This window comes from Mustela nivalis (genome assembly GCF_964662115.1).
Source record: "Mustela nivalis genome assembly, chromosome: 6".
NCBI classification, from domain to species: Eukaryota; Metazoa; Chordata; class Mammalia; order Carnivora; family Mustelidae; genus Mustela; species Mustela nivalis.
Genome location: NC_139025.1, coordinates 154,499,598 through 154,515,426, shown reverse-complemented (window position 1 = coordinate 154,515,426; position 15,829 = coordinate 154,499,598). Strand labels below are relative to the sequence as shown.

Sequence of the window (15,829 nt, the reverse complement as noted above, 5' to 3'; positions counted from 1 at the left end):
GGGGGGAGCTGGAGGAGAAGCTGGAGTGCAGGTGGTGGTCGTCTTGAGTGCAGGCTCTGCTGGGTGCGGGGGTGGCTGTGTGTCCAAGCAGCTTCTCGCAGATGTGAGGTGGTGCTGACGTACAAAACGTTGCACATATGCAGGGCATAGATCTTGATGGTGCACACACACATGCACCCACGACACCACGACACCACGACACCATCACCATCATCACAGTACTGAGCTTGCCTGCACCTCCAGAAATTTCTTTGTGACTTTGTATTTTTTTTTTTCTTTGCTATTTCTTTCTTGTTTTTGTGGTAACAGCACTGGCCGGGAGCTCTATCCTTCTATCATGTTTCAAAGCAGGCATTTCTGCGTTGTTAGCAACAGACACAGTGTTACCAGTGGGCTCGAGAATGTATCCACCTGGTGTGATTGCAACTTTGTAACCCCTCAGAGCCAATGCCCGTCCTCTGTCCCTGGCCTCTGGAAACCGCCCTTCTCTTCTCTGCTTCTACTTTAGATGTCTCCGGAAGGAGAATCGTACAGTACTTCTCCTGTGACAGCCTCACATCAGGTAGCTTAATGGCCTCCAAGCTCATCCATACTGTTGCAAATAAGATTTCTTCCTTTCCAAGGCTGCAAGATATCACTGTACACGTGTTCCTCCTTTTCTGCTCCGTCAGTGGGCATTGGGCTTGTTTCTGTGTTTTGGCTGTTGTGAATGTGGGGTGCAGACACCCCTTTGAGATCCTGATTGTGGTTCTTCTGGGGTAGACACTGTACCCGGAAGGGGGGTTGCCTGGGCAGGGCGGAGCCTCAGGCAGGCCCCCCTCATCGAACACAGGCATTTCTTAGCAGCTCTAAGTTGCCAGTGGCAGCTCAGGAAGCAGAAGCAGAAGCAGAAGCACACTGCCTTCTCCAGTAGTTCCAGCAAATATAGCAGGACCGGCTGTCTGGGCCCCGTGTGGGCCACCTTCCCTGCCCTGCCCAGCTCCAGTGGCTAGGGAGTCTCAGCTAGGGTATGAGGCCAGCGTCTCTACCCCAGGCACGTGGGGCAAAAGTTGGGGGGAGGTGACTCCCTATGGGAAATAGGGCACTGTCGCAGACAAGAGGAAGGCTTACTGGCTGGCGGGGAGAGCAGGCCTCCGTGGCATTAGAGGTGATCGTTATGGGGATGGACGGGGTTTCCTGCCAGATGTGGGGGCACATTCTCCTCTTCCAGGGAAGATATTTGGGTTTTAGTCCCCTGACTTGGGAGTGGAGCTGAAGTCAGGGATGGAAGGTGAGAGGGATCATACAAGTTCGGGGGTGATTTGCTGCAGAATTTTTTTTTTTAAGATTTTATTTATTTATTTGACAACGGAGATCACAAGTAGGCAGAGAGGCAGGCAGAGAGAGAGAAGGAAGCAGGCTCCCCGCTGAGCAGAGAACCCGATGCGGGACTCGATCCCAGGACGCTGAGATCATGACCTGAGCTGAAGGCAGAGGCTGAACCCACTGAGCCCCCCAACTCCCGGCTGCACCCACGTGCGCCCCTGCTGCATAAATATCTCTTGTGCACGTCTGAGTGACCCGGGCCCCAGCCCACGTGCCGTCAGGAAAGAGAGGAGGCGAAGAAAGGCCCAGGGCTTTCCAGGTGATCCTGCTGCAAGGGCTGGGGTTCAGAGGGCAAGCAGCATAGCGAGCCGCCCACCTGACGGAGCCCAGAGGGAGCGAGTTCTCTGCATCCGGGGCCTTCCCAGGTCCCCCCTCACCCCCGCCCGAGGCCACCAAGCTGTGGCAGACCTTGATCCCGGGGAGCAGGAACTGGAGCCCTCCCGTCCGGGACCTGGAGTACTGCCCTGTGTGGGAAGTGCCCATTTCCCGCAGGGCCGCGGGTGTGGAGGAGGGTAACCCATGGACCGTACGGGGCCAGGTTTGTTTGGCTCGTTTCCCCCAGCACCGACCTCTGCACTCCCTTCTTGCTTTGTTCAGAGAACTGGGTCAGCGTTTTGCTTCAGTGTAGGGAAAAACTTTGCAATAGTTAGTGCTGCGTGGTGCTGGGACGTCTGTGAGTCAAGCAGGATTAATCCCTCCCTCCTGTCCTGCTCCCCCTCCCCCTCCTCTCTGCCCCCCACTTCCTCCCCCTGTCCTTCCCCACCCGAGACAGGAGTTCCCAGCTGCTGGGGAACGAACGGACCCCCCTTTCCTCGCTCTTCCAGCCCAGATTCTTTGTGATAATCTGGGGAGAGGCTGGGCCATGTGGGTCCCCGAGGGCTCCGGCCGGAAAGCCCCTCGTGTATGAGTCACAAGTCCCAATCAGCTGTGATTAAGGGACCCCCATCTCCCGAAGTCCAGAGATGCTTTCAGGCTTGGGTCACAGGACTTGGCTGGGCCGCGGTCTGGGCCCAGATAGCAGCTCATGAGCGCGGGCCCCCGGGGACCCCTGGTCAGGCGTCTCTTCTCATTGACCTGCCGTCCTTATTTCTAGGAGGGATTCAGTCCGGTCATTCGCTCCGGTCTCCCCCTCGTCTGGGAGAGGAGACACTTGGGGGACTCAGTGCATTTTGTTTTCGTTTCTCATTCATGCTAACAGTGGGATGTTAACGACAGTCATGGATGCTCTTACGCTTTTACACCGGGTTTTTCTTTTTGAAAGCCAGTTTAGTGGATCTCAGCCTTGGCTGGACATCAGAACCAAACACACAGGGAGAGATGACTGTTACCCTGCCAGGCTCTGGGGACGATGCTGGGCACGATTATTCTGGAAGAGCGTCCTGGGTGGCTCGGATGTGCAGGGTCAGGCTGAGAACAGTTGCTCCTGTGGCCTCGTCACAGCCCTGTGCAGGGGGAGCGGTTGACCCCCATCACAGGAGGGGAGCATGAAACTCACTCCCTCTGGGCTCCGTCAGGTGGGTGGCTCGCTATGCTGCTTGCCCTCATGTCCGGGAGGCTCCCCGGCAGGTGCCCCGGGCCCCCGCTAAGGCCAGACGATGCCGCACAGTGGAGCTCCCTGTCGGTGAGGACAAAGTTTATGTGTCTGGGGTCGTCCTCGAGAGCCTCGGCATGGCCCGGAGCAGCCAGTCCAGCCAAAGTGGTCAGCTTGGGCCTTTGGGGCCCCTCACACAGGGGCAGGCAGACAACAGGCAGTGGGGTTCAGGGCGTATGGACGGTGAACAGTGTCAGAACTCTGGTCTCTGGGTCCCGCGTGATCTCACACGGTGGTTCTCAGAGAGTGATCTCTGGTCTCGCTGCCTGAGCAGCACCCTGGAGCCCGTTGGGGACACACATTCTCGGCGGGAACCCGGACTTACCGGATCAGGAACTCAGAGGTTCCGGTAATCTGTATTTCAACTCGCCCTCCGTGTAGTACTGACGCACGCTTGAAGTTTGACAACTGCCGGTCCGGGGCCACCATCCCAGGACTCGACCCCCATCACCTGGACTGAGTCCACCTCTGTTTGCCCTTGTCGGGTTTTTCCATCTCCGACTAGAGCTTTCCTCCTCGGGGAGGTGGGAGCGTAAGGCTTGTGAAGTGTCATGTTAGCGGTGAACCTCGAGGCGACTGTGTGTTGGTACCTGGAAGGTGAAGCCGGGTAAGATCCAGTGGGGTGCTCCGTGGGTGGGCGGCGCTGCATGTCTGGGAGCCTCGGGAATGCAGAACCACAGGCCACATCCCAGGGTGCGGGACTCAGCCCCACATTGTTGTAAAGTCCCCCAAGTGATTTATATGCGCAGAAATGAGATGCATGCCCTGAGGAGTTCAGCAAGGTGTGCTGGGGGCTGGCAGCCGCCAGGGCTGGGGACAGCGACAGCCTTCACCTGCCTGCATTGGCCAGGGGTCTCAGGCGAGGCCAGATGTGTGGGGAGAGCCGTCGGAGCACGAGCGGTCTCTCACACTTGCTGTTCCTTGCTCCCTGCACCAGCCCTGGGACCTCGCTCTGCAAGTCCGCTTGTCACAGACTTGCCCCCAGGTCCAGGAGGAGCTTTGCAGGGTAGACAGCTGGTAACTGCCAGCACAGAGTAGGAGGAGAGCCAGGCACCGAGGGCTGGAGGACCCAGGCTAGAGCAGAAATGAGCCCCGTTGTGCACGATGCTGCCGAGCCCAGCGTGCACGGCCTGGGGACAGCAGCCTGGTGTGCACAGCCTGGGACAGCAGCCTGGTGTGCACAGCCTGGGATAGCAGCCTGGTGTGCACGGCCTGGGACAGCAGCTGGCCGGCGTCTGCCTTCCGGCTCAGCCCATTTGGGACATTTTGCAGAAGATGGTGAGGAGCAAACCAGGTTGACCTCAGCTGCACCATTAAGCCTTTCAGGGGAAGAATGACGGGCAGATCACTGGTCCCTCAGGGGCTCTGTGACCTGTGAAGTCCACCCTGCGGTATCAGTTCCGGACAAAAGACCGTCTCTTTCCAACTGTCTATCAAGACGGTAACTTCATGAAAACCATACTTGCAAGTGGATAGCTTATTTTCTTTGCAACACCCGGGCTTTGTCCTTGGGCCGATGCCAAGGTCTGAAATCCAAAACACACTCCGCTGTCCATTTCTTGCCTTATTAGGTAACACGTATAAATGGAAAAAAAAAATCCTGGTTTTATCTGAGTCAGCTATTAGCGGTGTTATTGAGTTTCTGTTGCTTGAAATAGAAATAATGTGTTTTAGTGGCAAGAAAAGCATGTTTATTTGATTTCGGCCCCTTGGTAATTGCCCAACAGCGGAGAAAACACTCGGGCCGCCAGAGAAAGCTCTGGGAGTTGTGTTGCCCGAGGTGTTCCGGAAACGCATGAGGATGAAGGCTGAGAGTCACAGGCTGGTCATCTTTGGAATCGTCCCAGTGACTTTCCCGCTAGAAACTGCAGCCTGCCTCGATGTCTTACCCCAGATGTTGCTTGGGCATCCGTTCAATCCTTTCCCGTGGCTCAATATTGATATAACCTGCCTTGTTTCCTTTGCTTCGTGCACAGCACGCTCAGCTGCCGCACTGTTTGTCTTTTGCTCTCATATTTTATGTGGAGAAACATTTCATGGATCTGGACGGACGTCCAGTGGAGGCTGCCGGGTTCAGGCTCCCTCCGGAGTCCCAGCCGATAAAGGGTGGAAGCAGAGTCCATGTTCCCAGCAGCAGACCCCGGCTGCAGGGCCCGCTTCTCCACGCTCCCCCTCCCCGTGCGCATGCTCTCCAGGGGTCTCGGGGGAGGCCGGGGTGGGCTAGGGGGTGTAGGAGAGGCAGCGCGGGTGGTGGATGTGTCCCCGCACTTGGAGCAGAGGCACCGGGTGTCAGTTACTGGCCGTTAAGTTTGAGTCAGTGACTTGACCACCCCCGAGCCTCAGTTTCCTCATCTGAAAGTGCGGGCGGTGCTGTAGCCCCTGTAGGACTGCCCTGAAGCGTGTACGAGTGACCCGTGGGGTGGGGTTAAGGAGAGTGTTTGGGGAATGTAGAGCTCACTTTCACTTTTCAGTGATGGAAAATCGTATTGAAACCCTGGTGGTCTTCCAGACTGACCGTCTCGCTCTGCTCTGTGTTCTTACGCCTCTAGAATGTGCGGGAGGGTCTTGGCACTTCTGCCGAGGGAAGACGGGTGGACGTGGAGCCTTCCTAGCTTTGCCCAGGGATCCTGGGACGGCATTCCGCCTTCCAGCCTGCGCCGGAGAACGTCACCTGTCTGGAGGAGCAGAGGGGCGCGCCGACGCGCTGAGTTTCCACTTTTTCACGCACCCACCCATCCAGCACGTGTGGACTGAGTACTAACTCGCTTTGTGTGGGTGCCGTGTGGAATGTTGGGATGTAGAGCTCTGGCTGATGCCGTCTGGCTCTCGGGGAGTTGATGGTCTAGCAGTGAAGAGAGACTCCAAAGAAATCATCACGTCGAACAGACATCACACATCGTGGTATGTGTTAGGCAGGAAAAGTCCAAGGGGCTTTGTCAACAAGTAATATGGGACCAGTCTTTTCTGGCAGTTGGGACGGGGCCCTTGGGAGTGTGTGAGGAGCTGGAGGGGGCTGGTGGGACATGCTAGAGGGTGGGGAGAGTCGACCTTGGTCCCATGGCCGCGAACGCCGGAGGAGACCTGTGACCGAGCTGCAGGGTGCAGAATGGGTTGTAGGGAGGCTGGAGCAGCTGAGGGGGTCAAGGTGCTGAGGGCGCTAACGGTATGCAGCAGGGACAGGAGGCTGGGGCTGGGGCCTGTAGGGCTCTGCCCTCAGCACAAACAGGGCAGCTAAAAACCCCAGGCGTGGATTCTCCCAGTGCCAGAGGTGAGAGGTGTGACAGCAGGATGTCAGCAGGCTGGGTCTGGCTGGGTGCAGTGTGGAGGCTCTGCAGGGCGTCTGTTCCGTGCCTCTCTGCTGCTATCCAGGGATGGCCGGTGGTGCTGACGCTCACTGATTCTAGCCCCATCCCTCCTGTCTCCGCCTCGGCCACGCACGGCGTTCTCCCCGTGTCTCTGGGTCCAGATTGTCTTCAGGACCTGTCCCCAATCTCACCCATTCTGAGTCATTTAAACCGGTTTATGTCTACAGAGACCCTGTGCATAGGTGAGACCACAGTTGTAGGTTCTAGGGAGACATGCATTTTGGGGCACCCTGTGCAGCCCGGGGCAGTGATAGTGGGGACTCCGGTTCTCGGGAGGACTGCCGGCAGGGAAGCCAGTCCACTCGCTGCAGCCCTCTCTCTACCCGAAAGCGTTAAGAAAGCTGAGTGTTGAGGGTCCTTGGTGACCCTGTATCGCCAGCCCCATTGTCTCTGACGCATCTCTTCTGCCGGAAATGCATTCAGCTGTGGCGAGAACAGGAGGCTCCTTCTCAGTGGCCTCCATGTGCTGTGTCGAACTGGGCCACCGGACCACCACTGCCGTGGATGCGTTTGCATCACCTGTGGGCGCCTGCAGACCCCTCAGCCCATGCTCGCGGACGGATGTTACTGCAGGGCAGGACGTGCTGTGTGTGCCAGCTGGGAAGTGGGGGTTTCCGGGGCCATCGGTCAGGGTCACAGCCCCAGGCGAGGGGGTTTCCGGGGCCGTCGGTCAGGGTCACAGCCCCAGGCGAGGGTCCCCCAGGCCCCTCCCCACCCTCACACAGCACTCGCTCAGGTCCGAGCATCATGGAGAGTGCACCACGGGTGTCATCAGGTCCGCTTCTCTGCCACGTTCTCCTGACCCTGCTTCCTCCTCCCCGCCACCCCTGCCTCCGCAGCACCTGCTGCTGCTTGTCCTCCATGGCAGGGGGGCGAGGCCTGCTCGAGGGGAGATAAGGAGCCCGCCTCCTCGCCTGCTTCTCTGCACCTCGTGGATCTGGTGGGACCTGGTCGTCAGCCCCCCATCCAGCTCCCGTGGGAGCATTTAATTTCTCAGAAGCGCTTCTTCGCTGGTCGTGCCCCCTTCTCACACTCACCCCAGCCCCTCGCCTCAATTCCTTCTCACAGGATTCTCGGCCTGATGCCTGGTCCTTCCTTAGGCCGCACCTGCCACTCGGCACTGTCTTTGTGGACAGAATCAGAGCCAGACGTAGTTCAGAGCCAGGGCCAAGACCATTTCTGCCGAGAACGGTGGAAGGCCGCCACTGTAGGCTGAGGGCGGGTCCAGAGGCAGGGATCGGGGCAAGCCAGAAAGGGGGGGTTGGTGCTGGGATGCCCGGGGTGGGGAGGCAGGGGCACACAGCGGACAGCGGATGGGGGAGGGGAAGTTTGGCCCCCAGCTTGGGACCTCTTCTGCTGCGACAGGGACCTGGGCTGCTCAGGGCCAGTGCTGCCAAGTCTCCACTGTCCAGAGACAGTTTCTGGATGGAAGGCCTAGCAGGTGTCGGCTCACCGATGCCGGGCGCTATGCCTCGTTTCCTGAAGCTTCCTCTGCAGCTGGACCGTGACGCAGGGCATGGGACCCTGTGCCGTCCCTGGGCGCAAACCCCTTTCTCTTCCTGTCCTTACCTCCTATGTCTGAGGCCCTAGCATGTGTGGACCAGACTCACAGCCGGTCAGAGTCGGGGGTCTAACATGGGAGCATGCCAGGCTCTGCGAGGCTCGATGTGCTAGTGGCATTCAATGACTGGACTTTCCATGGGCCACGGAGAATGCCCCTGTGCCAGAAGTCACAGAGAGGCACGCAGCCTCCTTCACAGTGGGGCTCAAGGGGAGTCAGGTGAGTCTGGGGTTCACTGTGGGTAAGCTGGGGAGCCCAGAGCCCTCCTGGCCACGCCTGAGTTGTGCAGTTGTTCCATCAGGAACCCCCCGGGAGAAGGGGCCGCGGGCTCCACAGAGTCTAGGCAGAGAAGCACCTTCTGGAAGCCCCTGAGAGCAGTGAGGGGAGCCTGAAGAAGGCAGGGATGGGGTTCAGTGCTCTCAAACGGGTCAGCATTCGTATTTGCCATCCGCTTTACCCATGCGTGTACCGTGAACTGGGAACTCTCAGTCTGGCTCCGAGTTCGCCCAGAGATTTCACCCCCTCCCCGCACCGTTGGCGCGTTCCTCTGGAACGCTGAGAATCCCCTTCTCGAGATCTGTGCTCTGTGTTCTCCTCTGTGTGTGTGGCTCTCCTTGAAAGGGGCAACATCCAAGTCGTGCTCAAAAGCCAGCAGCTTCGTGATGAGTAAGTATTTAAGATCCGCAGTCCTACAACAGCGGGTCTCAGTCTGGGCGCACATCAGGACTCCACTGGCTCTCACAGACCTTCCAGCGCGGGCACTCTGACCCGTGTCTCGGAATTCGACCCTATAGTGGCAAAGTCCAGGCGCCGATACCTTTGAAAACAGCCCTGGTGATTTCGGTGTCAGCCAAAGGTTGCGAACTACCGTACCCACACCAAAAAAAAAAAAAAAACAAACAAACAAAAACCCGGAACAAAATGAAAGAGGACAGCCTGATTTGTTTTTTATAGCAGGACAGAAATTTCAACAAGGTCAAAATAAAAAAGAAACAAAATGTTAACATTGTCATCAGTCAGCAACAATGTTGAAAAATGAGCAGCAGGAGCTTTTAAAACCCTCCTCGCCAGCCTTGAATTCTTAACCAAGCATCTTTTGTCCTAACTCTGATGCTCCAGAAGTAAACAAAGACTTTTTTTCTCCATCTGTAAAAGGAAACCATGACAAAAATAACCTACTGGTAGGATAGTTGTGAGGCAGATACAATTATTTTGAGTTACTTTAGGGCGAACGAAAAGACAAATGGAATCATTGCGTCTTCCTGGCATGACGCGGGTTTCAGTAATAGTCTCACGTGACGGCTGTGTTTGGTAATGCTTCGGTTAAAAATAACTCGATTGCAGAAACTGCACCGGGATCAAGAAAATTAAAATAGTTTCCTTCGGCCATACTAAAAAAAGAGACATATTTCTCTCTGAAATGTCATGATTCACACCCAACCGTGAAATAAAAATGCACGTACAGCAGTGATCTTTCCTGTTTGTTGCTTCCTCCGTGGAAGCTAATTGAGGCAAACATCTGCATTCGGTTTGTCCTTTATTTTTGTGGATTCTTTTCTTATACAACAACGCAAAGCTTTGCCTGCCAGCCGTTGACTCAGGCGGTGACCGACGGATGGCTTTCAGTTTCCCCCTTCCTGGTGATGACAGAAATTAGTCTCTGATGAGCTGTTTACAATGTCATTCTTTAACCTTGGCTCAAGTGTACACCTTCTGAGGACCTAGACTCATGAGAGCTCCCTGTTGTGGGGACCTCAGAGCTCCCATGGACTGGGTCTTCTGGGGGTCATGTGCTCCCTGCAGAAGCACCTAGAAAGTCCCCACCTGGCCTCTTTTGGATGCACACAGTGACAGAGCTGGTCACATCAGGAGACAGCCCCATCTGCTTGGGATGATAGGCTTGCGCTCGCCGTGAAGTCCTTGGTCACCCCATCTCTGTGCCCCACGGCCCAGCTGACACTGCGGGACGGGACTAGGAATGGACACATACCGTCCAGCGTACACACGTGCGGACTCGGGGGGCGAGTCCAGACCATGGGCTTCGGAGCCAGAGGCTGCCACGGGGCCCAGTTTTACCCCAGACAACCCCATCTCAGGGCCCCTGTTTCCAGCTCTAGGGTGGCGTGAGGATGGTGCCTGAGCCGGCAGGCCCAGAGCTCAGCCGTAACCGGCTACTGCCTTTCCTCGTGGCCGGCAGCCTTCGCCTGGCCGAGTCTCTGGGCACCAAGCCTGTGTGGGCACTTGTGTGCACGCTTCTGGAGAACGGTGCCCCCTCGGGGAATGGTCCGGGGGAAGCCATGGAGGTCGGGGAGGAACTAGCCAAGGGGCGGTTTGGGAAAGGTCCAGCCTCAGCCTGATGCTGCAGGGGGTCAGGTGGCTGCGTCACACGACAGGCTGTCCCGTCGGAGGCGAGAGAGCGGGCTGTCGTCGGTCACAGACCCTGAGGGGTGGGTGACACTCCCAGGCACCTGCAAGCCCGGCTGCTTCCAAGTAGCTTCAGGGACACGCGTGTGAGAAGATGCAGGGTGAGCAGTGAGCTGAAGCCCCATCGGCCCCGGGGTGGGGGTCTGCTGGTCAGCTTGGCACGAGGGGCCCGGGGATCTGCCTGGGACACCAGCAGTGTCCACGACAGGCCTGCAGGGCTGGGAGCCAGCCACGGGTGGAGATGGTGACCCCCTGGCGTGCCCACAAGAGCAGCCGAGGCTCGGGCTGGGGCACCACCCCTCTGGGCTCCCTCTCTAGACCCCCAGCTCCCGGGGCTTGAGCACCGAATCTTCGTGGATGAAGGGAAACCACTTTTCGGGAGGCGGAGTGCATGTCTCCTGTGAACCTGCTGTTACGTACTTAGCCCGAGCCAGAGGCCGAGAGCACGTCAGTGAGCCAAACACGGTCGCCGTCCACGAAGAAGCTGTCCTTACGGCTATGGAGAGAACAGACAGTCCTGCGGTCAGTGCAGAATGAAAATAGTGACGTGTCCCAAGGCGGGACGTCAGGAGGCTGTGAACACACTAGTGGGGACCCCTCATTCCCGTGCTGGAAGTGGTGGGGGAGCAGGGTGAAGCCCCTTGAGGAAGTGATGTTCATACTGGGATGGAGGCTGTGGATAGGGGTCAGCCATGGGCAGGGCCTGGGAGTGTCAAGCACTTTCCCAGCCGCAAGGCCGGCATGTGCAAAGGCCCTGTGGCAAGGAGACATTTTCAGTCTGGGAAGGTGATGAGGGGGAGGTTGGGCCGGTGGCAGCCACGGGGGAGCACAGTGCTTCTAGAATTTACTAAGAGCACAAAGAGCAACCCCTGGAAGGGTGCACAGAGGCTTCCCGGATGCAGGGGAGGAGATCATTGTGCTGTGGTTTTGGGAACCCAAGAAGAAAGGGAATGAGCGTCTGCATACTACATGAAGTGCCGTGTGACGGAACTTTGCACGTGCTTCTTACTCAGTCCATCGTGGCCATTACTTAGTTACCTACATATGGAGATCTGGTTGTCCCAGCACCTTTGCTGAAAACACTGTCCTTCCTCCAGTGGGGGGGGCCCATGATCCTTCGCCAAAAATCAGTTCTCTGTGCATTGGGGGGGCAGTCTGTTTCTAGACTCCGTGCCGGCCCGTCGACCTCCCTCTGCTTGCACGCTGGTTCTGTGCTGTCTTGATTCCTGCCGCTGCGTCCTGAAATCAGGCTGTGTTCGTCTCCCTGCGTTATTCCTCTTTTCCAGCATAATTTTGGCCCCTGCGGGGTCTTTGCCTTTATTTCCACGTGAATTACATGGCCCGCTTGCCTGGCCGTGCGGAGAAGCCCGACGGGGACTTGTCTGGGAGGCATCAGATCTACAGATCCGTCTGGCGAGAACCGGCACCATCTTGAGCCCTGTGACCGCGAGCTCTGTGCCCCGTCCATTTACTTGTCTTTCATTTCATGGACGTTATTTTGTTATTGTCCGGGTACGGGCCGCGGACAGATTTATCTCTTAAGTATTTTGTACCTTTTGTGCCCACGTCGATGGGGGTTTCGGTTTCAGTTTCGAATTGCTCAGTGATAGGACACGGAAATAGAACTCCTTTTCTTGCCCGATTGCACCGTTTTAGACCTTTATCACACGTAGAACATGAGGCAGAATGGACGTGGGCAGAGTGGACGGCTTTGTTCCCCGATTGCACAAAGAACTCGGCCTTTCCTCATTCCTTCCTGCGCCTGCACAAGTTCTCCTGCTTGTCCTTGATCAGCTGGAGCAAGTTCCTCCTGCTCCAAGTTTGCTGAGTGTTTTATGAAGAATGGGTGTTGGGTTTTGTCCAATCCCTCGGTGACATCGAGCGTGATGACGGTCTGGTTTTTCCTTCTTAGTTTGTTCCCGGGGTGAGTTTCATTGTTTGGTGTTTTGGAGCAAAGCCCGTTTTTCATTCCTGAGTCAAACCGTGCTGGGGTAATGACGTATGACACTTTGTAGGTGGTGGGGTTTGACCTGCTAACATTTTGTGTGCGGGTTCTTGTCGCGGGCTCCTGCGGGATGTGGGCCTTTCTCTGCTGTCCGGAACACACTCACTGGCGTTGGCTCGTGTGGGAAACTCAGGGTCATCCTCGTCTCCCTCCTTCTGGGCAAAATACCCCTTTTATCCGGCTGGTTTAGGTTTTTCTTGCTGTAAGTGGTGTTGAACAGTCGGGTTATGGTTTGCCTGAGGATGGCTTCCTTATGTTTATCGTACTTGGTGTTCATTTAGCTTTCTTAATCTTTGGGCTTATGGTTTTCATCATGTTTATAAGAAATATCAGCTTTCCATTCTTCGGATGTTTCTCCTGTTATCTTTCCCCGCTGCTTCTGGGGCTCCAGTTCCAAGTACCTGAGACCGAGGCGGCCGTCCTGCAGCTCATGATGCTCTTGTGATCGTTTCAAATCCCTTTTAATCTGTGTGTATTTCAATTTAAATAGTTCTTTTCCCCCGTGTTCAAGTTCACGCATCCTTTTTTCCGACATTACCTCCCTGGCCCTTTTCTCCATCCTGTGTGTTTCCGTCTGAGACTGGGCCGTCCCCAGGGGCAGGATTTCCATGCTGTCCTCACCTTTCTCATCCTTCCACTGATGCCTTCCTTGGCCTTGGGGCGGGGAGCTCCCTGTGTGCACCTCCCTCGCCGGTTCCCCCGGCCACCCTAGCTCCCCAGTCCCTGGGGGGCGTGCCCCCGCCTGGCCCGCTCAGACTGGGCCGTCTGCCTGGGCTGCGGCCGGACGTCCCCTCCAGCAACATCACGTCATTCAGGTTTCAAATCTGAAATCCTGTTTTTCACCTAAAAGCAATCTTTCTCGGTTTCAGGTAATTTTCTTTTTATCCACGGAAGATGCCCTCCGCGTCGCCGAGACTGGGTATTTCCATATTGCCTGCTTCGTTGTGTTTCGTGGGGGGGCGGGTGTTGCTGTGATTTCTTAATTCCTCAGATCGCTTTCTTGTTAGATCCCGAATCTTCTCACGTGTCCGTCCGGCTTCCTTCTTCCTCACCTTCTTATTCATCCTCTGTCCCTGACGTGTGTTAGGAGTTGAAATGGTCGTGCTCAGCATGGATTTCTTGGAAACTTCACTTTTCTACCTTGGAGCCCAGGTGCTGGGGGCAGGGGGAGCTAGGAGGCTGCGGTGGCCCGGGGAGGCGGGGGCCTCGGCGCCGTCACTGGAACGCCGCCCCTCAGAGGCGGCCATCGTCCTCTTCATGGGGCAGGTTGGCCGCTGGAAGTCAAGCTGACAAGACAGCTCTGCCCCAGGCCTCTCTGTCCAGACCCTGGGACACTTCTCTGCTTCTGGGCCCCCTGGTCTCTTCCCTGCTTGTAGGTTTGGAGGCTTCTGCTGGGGGACCCTCTGCTTCTCCCAGGCAGCCCCTTTGTATTTCTTATCCCACGGGGCTGCCCATGTTCACCCCACCCTCCTACCTGCCCCGTTCCTCGGAAACAAACCCTTCCTTGCTTCCCATCTCTTCAGGGCCCTCGACCCTGTTTTTGTGCATGGAGGCAGATTTTTGTTGCTATTTTTGTATTTTTGGATCATTTCATTAGCAGTTTGCTAGGGAGGCCAGGCTTGGCCTGAAACTGCCTTCTGGAAGGACGCGTTGGCCGGGGCTCCTCCCGCACGCCAGGCGGCCAGAGAGGGAGAGGAGGGTTAATCATTTACCGGCAAAATGAAAGCCCTCAGGCCTGCGTTTCTGGCATTTTTGCAGCATGACGCCCGGAGAGGAATGTATTTTTTTTCAAGCACACCCCAGCATATTCTAAACAAGATGAAGCGTTTGTACTTCTGCCTGCAGATGAAATAACAGACGAGGCGCTGGCTGTGGGGTGACAGAGGGGAGGGAAGGAGGGGTGAGGGCACCGGACCGCTGGGGGATGGGGGGGCCAGTTTGTGACACAGGTCAGAGCCCCCCCCACCCCCCGGTCGTCCTGCCTGGACCATGCGCCCCGGGAGAAAGATGGCGAGCTATACACTTTCCAGGGGGCCCTGTCAGCTGGGTCGTTGGTGGCATTGGTGGCAAGGTGCTGGAGCCCATCACCCGCCGTGGAGCTCTGCTTCTTGGTGTGGATATGCGCCAGAGCTCATCCTGGCCTTGTGACTGTGGGACACGGTTGTCTCTGCGATGTTCCGTGCAGACCTGCCTGGCTCGGGTGTCCTTGGTGCCGTCCCTAGAGGGCAGAGTGGCTCTGAGGAAGGACCCACCAGAAATCAGGCTGCTTGGCAAAAAGGCTGTCAGTGGGGCCTGTTGGTGGCCGTGCTCAGTCCCCGTCGCCAGCCCTAATCACAGGTCCCTTTGTTTTGTGCTGCTCCATGGCCAGAGCCTGGAGTCCAAACCCGGAGGAGGGATGGTCCCCTGCAGGACCGTCCCTGCTCTCCGGAATCGTCTCCCTCTCGGGGCTGGCCGGGCGCAGCGTCCGCTCAAGGACCGCGACCACGGTCGTGCGTGGTCATGGCTTCCAACACCGTCTGCTGCAGATGGGCAGGGACTCGGTCCCCGCGGCTGGGCCTCTCTCCGCCGCGCTCTCAGAGACGGGCAGCGTTCAATATTAATGCTAGCCTTACAAGTGTTTGCTTCTAAATCTGAATTATTGATAGCCTTACATTTAAAACACCAATCACACGCATTTCCCCAGACGGTGCTAAGCCGGTGAGAAGTTTTGCTTTTGCCGCATGGCATGGCCTTTGAGAAGCACAGTCGAAATTTACTGCCACCAACGCGCAGGGACGGGTGGGGCTTTCGGAAGCACATTTGCTGAACCTCTGCAGGGCCCTGCTTTCCCGCCTCTGGCTCAGTGACAGGCAGCCTCAGGCCCGGCTCCCCTGGGGGCTTCTGCCAGCCCAGCTCCGGTCACCAGCCCCTCTCCCACCGAGCTCCAGCTGGACGGGACTTGGCCCCATTCTCAGACCCCCACCCCCACAAGCTTCCCCGTACCCTCTTGTGACGCTATTGTTCTGGAAGAATCCATTGCTCTGTGGGACAATTTCCACCCCAGCGTGGTGGGGCTGTCTTTTATAGTTCCATTTCTGCCAGACTTCACCACCTCCCTACCCCCGAAGCCCTCCCAGCCCGAGTGGCACGTCCCTGTGCCGTGGGAGAAGCGCGCCCGCGTGTGGTCTGGGAGGCTAGAGTGTGGCGCGGCCGGCGAGGCGAGCTGGGTGAGGAAGCTTCCCTCAGTCGCTGCTGCGAAACCACTTGTCCTTACAAAACCCCTTGCAGATGCCAGTGCCAGCGTCCCTGGTGGGTAAACGGTTGTGGGCTGGCCAGTGGGTCACACACATACCCTGCCCTTCACCGCCCCTGCCCGGGAGCCTAGATTCCACCCCCCCCCACACACACACACACAAATATACGGGGGCCAGCCACCCGCCTGTCTTCCAGGGCTGTGAACTCCATGATCCCGGCCGGCCACGGGCCGAGCATCTTCCCGGGTCCTGGGCACCCCTGTTGGGGGTCACGGCGGCCAGTAT

The 15,829-nt window shown here is 57.3% G+C and overlaps 1 protein-coding gene and 1 long non-coding RNA gene across 10 annotated transcripts in view; one reads left to right on the top strand and one right to left on the bottom strand.

The window, feature by feature from the left end:
* Window positions 1-15,829, top strand: part of ARNT2 (aryl hydrocarbon receptor nuclear translocator 2) — a 140,342-nt gene that overhangs the window by 56,827 nt on the left and 67,686 nt on the right. The gene's annotated exons all lie outside the window — the stretch shown is intronic.
* LOC309867683 lies at window positions 8,813-14,169 on the bottom strand. The gene is made up of 2 exons (XR_014313306.1): window positions 11,345-14,169; window positions 8,813-10,802 (listed from the first exon to the last, which is right to left on the bottom strand). It is a non-coding gene; the product is annotated as an uncharacterized lncRNA (long non-coding RNA).